General features: G+C 37.6%; 1 long non-coding RNA gene across 3 annotated transcripts in view; it reads right to left on the bottom strand.

Annotated features, from left to right (window-relative positions):
* Positions 1-1069: 1069 nt before the first annotated feature.
* Positions 1070-6000, bottom strand: part of LOC144301221 (uncharacterized) — a 71143-nt gene continuing 66212 nt past the window's right edge. For all 3 annotated transcript variants that reach the window (XR_013368011.1, XR_013368010.1, XR_013368008.1), the window contains 3 exons: positions 3522-4915; positions 2333-2425; positions 1070-1353 (listed from right to left, as the gene is read on the bottom strand). This is a non-coding gene — a long non-coding RNA (uncharacterized LOC144301221). The remainder of the gene's footprint in view (positions 1354-2332; positions 2426-3521; positions 4916-6000) is intronic.

The following is a 6000-nucleotide window of genomic DNA, read 5'->3' as shown; positions in this document are numbered from 1 at the left end:
GGATTCTGGACCTATTTTGAAGGCAGAACCAGATCTTTGGTGGATTAACTATGGTATCCAAGAGGAAAGGAAAAGTTGATGATAAGTATAAGGTTGGTGGCCTAAGAAAATAAGGACTATTCAGAGGCTGATTAAAAATACACTATTGGTACAATGGAATATTACTTGGCCATAAAAAAGAATAAGATCTTATCATTTGCAACAACATGGATGGACCTAGAGGATATTATGCTAAGTGAAATAAGTCAGTCAGAGAAAAACAAATACCATATGATTTCGCTCATATGTGGAACTTAAAAAACAAAACAAAGGAAAAAAAGAGACAAACAAACAAATAAAAAAAAACAGACCCTAAAATACAGAGAACAAACTGATAATTACCAGAGGGGAGGTGGGTGGGGGGATGGATGAAATAAGAGCACAGTTATTGTGATGAGGACTGAGTACTGTTCAGAATTGTTGAATCACCATATTGTACACCTAAAACTAATACATCACTATATTTCAATCATACCTGAGCAAAAAATAATTATTAATTTAATTTAATTTAAAAGTGCAATATTGGACAAGTCTCCAAACTTCCATTTTCTTTTTCCTAAAATTGAGACTAATAATAGCTGCAAGATAGAGTCGTTGTAAATAGTAAAAGAGATAATACCTGCAATGCATTCAATTTGTGAAGAGAGCACACAATAAGGATGAATAAGCAACTAAATCATGTAGCATGTGAAGGCAATGGAATGAGGCATCGAGGGGCTTGGGAAAGCGCTGTACATGGTCAGGGGAGAGTAAGGAGTGATTGAATTGAATGATGGGACTGAGGTTTCTTTCACATATCCACTATTAGTTGTTCTGTTACCTTAAGTAAGTCTTTTTAACCTCATTCTTCCTCTGTTTCTCAATCTGCAAAGTGACAGGGAGGTTGGTGAAATCAAGGGTCTGCATGCAATCGAACAAGTGTTTTTGTAAATAAAGTTTTATTGAAAGGCAGCCACGATCACTTACTTCTATAGTGTCTAGAATAGCTTCCCAGCAATAGCGGTTTTGAATAATTGTGACAGAGACCATATAACCTACAAAATTTCAAATATTTATTATCTGGCCTTTTACAGAAAATTTTACCAACTCTTGATCTAGATCACAGTTTTTCTCATAGGTATAGACCTAGAGCCATGAAATCCATTCTTCGAAAGACATATTAGTCCAAATCCTAATAGAGAACATGGAATCCATGTGGATCAAGCTGAAAAGTGGGCAAGAGAGTGATATGGGAGGTGTCTGATCCCACTCAAATTCTGACGCCTCACACATCTAAGGTAACCTTGAAGCATCTCCTCTTCATCCCTGGGGTTCCTAAGAAAACAGTTTGAAAAATAAGACTCATCTTTAGGGGCTTTTCCTGGTCTATAATTCCAATAGTATACAAACCAATGTTCAAAGTCTAAATGTACTCAGATCAAAAGTACACTTGTCATGGGCACTGGGTGATGTATGAAAGTGGTGAATCACTACATTGTACACCTGAAACTAATATTACACTGTATGTGAACTAATGGAATTAAAATAAAAACTTGAAAAGGACAGTAAAAACAGCTATCTGCAAGGATACTATGCCAGACAAACTTTATAAATTGGATAAACTAATAATTGGGCTGAAAGCCTCAAAATTGTTTTTTTCTCATGCATGGGAAGTAAATGTAAAGCCAAAACCCAATTCTTGTGGCAGATACTTTCAAAAGTTGGAGAGATAGGATTTCTACATTTCTGGCTTCTCCCTAATGTTCAATTAGGTTAAATGTGTCTTGTTTTCTTAATATCATGGGAATGCCTGAAAATTTTCAGCCTCAATCACTTTTGCCTTTTCTAATAAAGCTTCTATAATAATTTTATTTACCTTTTCTTATTCTATTTACTCTTGACTCCTCTACTTACTCCTGACTTACCTGTCCATAATGGCCTATATGTGTGTGTTCCCCTAAAATCACATATAGAAGCCCTAATCAACAATGTGATGGCATTTGGAAATGAAGCCTTTGGGAGGCAATTAGATTGTGAAAGTGGAGCCCTCATGAATGAAATTAATGGCCTTATAAAAAAAGATACCAGAGTGCTTATCTAGCACATGAGGACACAGTGAGAAGGCAACCATCTGCAACCCAGGAAGAGAGCTCTCCCCAGAAACCAAATCAGCTGGCACCTCGTTCATGGACTTTTGGCCCCCAAAATGGTGGGAAAATAAGTGTCTATTGTTGAAGCCATGCTGCAGTCGATGGTACTTTGTTATGGCAGCATGAGTGTAATAAGACACTGTGTCTTCAGCCCATTAACTCACCAATCAGTCTCCAACCTCTCCTCTCAGGTAGTCCTTGTAAATTCACCTCTTACAAGCAACATTGCTGAGTTGGCTAATGTTCTCTTCTCAACACTAGTCCAAAAGCAAGAAATACCTGTTTGTCAACATCGACAGTCTATTCTATACGGATATCCAATTATTAAATGTTCAAAATAAAATTAACCATCCCCCATACTAACCTCCCTTCCTGACTTCTGTTAATGTCACCTTCCTTCTCCTAGTCACCCAGTTAACCCAGGTTAACAAACCTAAGACTCTTATTTTCTCATTTATGGGTCTTTGCTTCACAAATCCAATCAACTGACAGTATATTATCCCATGTATATCCTGTGTATTATCCTATCTTCTCATGCATCTCATCTACTCCATTTCCACCATCATCTTCTAGCTCAATCCTGGTGACCTATCCCCTAGACTACTGCAGTAGTCTTCTCATTTACTTCCCTGGCTTCATTTCTCTCTCTTCAAGACTATCTCTTACAAGACATCCTGATAAATCATCTGCAAATGCAAGTCTCATCATATTATCCCTCTATTCAAAAATTAACAAGTCGTTCTCCACTGCTGGTGGAAAAAAAGCCAGACACTTGTTTTTCATTCCAGTTCCTCCTCAAAATGTGGATTCTGTCTGCCCTCCTGTCTTCAACTCTCACTAGTCTTCTCTATCCACTCTATATGTAAGTTTGCAGGAGGTATTCGCCATCCAGTGAATACTGTCCTCACTTTCTCTGGCTTTTCTTCTACCTGCACTGCCTCCCCAAGCTTTGAAACATGTCCAACTCCTTCAAGACCCAGACAAAATCCTTTTTTCTCATGATGACTCTTCTGGTCCCCATTCCCTCTCCTTTAAATATCATTTTAATTGGACCTTTAAAATGGCCTAATTTAGGGGGGGGTATATTTGCCAACATATAGCATATCGCCCAATGCTCATCCCATCAAGTGCCCTCCTCAGTGCCCATCACCCAGTCAACCCCCCGCCTCCACCCACCTCCCCTTCTAGTACCCCTTGTTTGTTTCCCAGAGTTAGGAATCTCTCATGTGCGGTCACCCTCTCTGCTATTTCCCACTCATTTTCTCTCTTTTCCCCTATAATCCTTTTTACTATTTTTTATATTCCCCGAATGAATGAAGCCATATAATGTTTGTCCTTCTCCGATTGACTTACCTCACTCAGCATAATAGTCTCCAGTTCTATCCACATTGAAGCAAATGGTGGGTATTTATCATTTCTAATGGCTGAATAATATTTCATTATATACATAGACCACATCTTCTTTATCCATTCATCTTTTGATGGACACCGAGGCTCCTTCCAGTTTGGCTATTGTGGACATTGCTGCTAAAACACCAGTGTGCAGCCGACCCGGCGTTTCATTGCATCTGTATCTTTGGGGTAAATCTTCAGCAGTGCAATTGCTGGGTTCTAGGGTAGTTCTACTTTTAACTCTTTGAGGAACCTCCACACAGTTTTCCAGAGTGGCTGCACCAGTTCACATTCCCACCAACAGTGCAAGAGGGTTCCCTTTTCTCCGCATCCTCTCCAACATTTGTTGTTTCCTGTCCTGTTAAGTCTCACCATTCTCACTGGTCTGAGGTGGTATCTCATTGTGGTTTTGATTTGTATTTCCCTGATGGCAAGTGATGGGGAACATTTTCTCATGTGCTTGTTGGCTATGTCTATGTCTTCTTTGGTGAAATTTCTGTTCATGTCTTTTGCCTATTTCATGATTGGATTGTTTGTTTCTTGAGTGTTGAGTTTAATAAGTTCTTTATAGATCTTGGATACTAGCCCTTTATCTGATAGGTCATTTGCAAATATCTTCTCCCATTCTGTAGGTTGTCTTTTAGTTTTGTTGACTGTTTCTTTTGCTGTGCAGAAGCTTCTTATCTTGATTAAGTCCCAATAATTCATTTTTGCTTTTGTTTCCCTTTCCTTTATAGATGTATCTTGCAAGAAGTTGCTGTGGCCAAGTACAAAAAGGGTGTTGCCTGTGTTCTCCTCTAGGATTTTGATGGATTCTTGTCTCACATTTAGATCTTTCATCCATTTTGAGTTTATCTTTGTGTATGGTGTAAGAGAATGGTATAGTTTCATTTTTCTGCATGTGGATGTCCAATTTTCCCAGCACCATTTATTGAAGAGACTGTCTTTTTCCAGTGGATAGGCTTTACTGCTTTGCTGAATATTAGTTGACCATAGAATTGAGGGCCCTTTTCTGAGTTCCCTATTCTGTTCCATTGATCTATGTGTTTGTTTTTGTTAAAATGGCCTAATTTTGATTGTGCTCTAAATTTTGCCTGCTTATGGTTCGTCCCCGTCCCGGGTAGCTTCAGCATTTAACATATAGTGTTTATTAGGATAATGCTAGCTGCTTTAACAAATAAATCCTCAAATTGTGGTGGCCTAACAATAAAAAATTCTTTCTCAAGTAGGAATCTAATATGGGAGTTCCTACTCAGTGGACAACTTTTCTCCATGTGCAATTCAGGGGCCCAGGTTTTTTCCCTCTGGTAGATCTCCCATTTCTTAAAATCCTCAAGTCCTCTTTCTTTAGCCAGCTGAAGGGAAAAAAAGAGGGTTAAAAATCCAGATTTCTTAATCATTTTTACCTAGACACACACCAGTGATATTCATATTCTACTGCAAGAACAGGCACTTGGCCCAAGGCTGGGAGAGATATAGTCCCTGGCTAGGCCATTCTTCCCTGGAAATAGCTCTATTCTGTAGAAGAGAGAATGGGGATTTGGGTTGGAGATCTTGTCTTCCCTCTTCTCTGCCACACTCTGGCACATAGGGGACATTTTACATCAAAAATTTAACATTGGAACTGATAATATTTAAAATGTTCACCTTTTTATCGATTACTTACAAGAGCCATTTTGTGCGAAGAATGATAAATTTATTATCTCCAACAAAAAGAGAAACTTTGCAATATAAAAAGAATGTTCATGTCTTTTGAGATAGGGAAACTTTGTTTCAGAGATATGAATAATAATAATAATAGTAATAATAATAATATAATAAAACAGCAACACTTATTGAGCCATTGATTTTAACATTAAGAACTTCCATACAAGTTTACTCAAGGTTGTAAGTTGTTGAGCAAGGTTTTGAACCCAGGCTGTTTGACTCTAACGACCATGTTTCCAGGTGACTAGGTGGCTCAGTTGGTTCAGTATCCAACTCTTGATTTCAGCACAGGTCATGATCTCAAGGTTGTGAGATTGAGCCCCACATCTGGGTCCATACTCAATGCAGTATGCTTGTTCTTCTCCCTCTGCTCCTCCTCCACCCACCCCCAATTGCATGCTCTCTCGCTCTCTCTCTTCCTCTCTCTAATTAATTAATTAATTAATTAAATCTTTATTTTTTTAATTAAATCTTTAAAGACCACATTCTATCCATTACTAGTTCAAACTATTTCATGTTCCATAGCTAAAATGTACTTAACAATAGAGGTCGACATTTATGAGTGCTTCCTGTAATATTTAACTTGCATTAATATCTATTATAACATACTATGCTATTTTATAATTACATATTTATTTATAATTCCACACATACTAGTTATTATAAATATATAATTAACATACTATAATATGTTACATTATATCTTATACATTATGGTACAGGTTAAATATTA

Source organism: Canis aureus, chromosome 2 (genome assembly GCF_053574225.1).
Source record: "Canis aureus isolate CA01 chromosome 2, VMU_Caureus_v.1.0, whole genome shotgun sequence".
NCBI classification, from domain to species: domain Eukaryota; kingdom Metazoa; phylum Chordata; class Mammalia; order Carnivora; family Canidae; genus Canis; species Canis aureus.
Note: the sequence above shows the minus strand (reverse complement) of the source record. Positions and strands in the feature narration are given on the sequence as shown.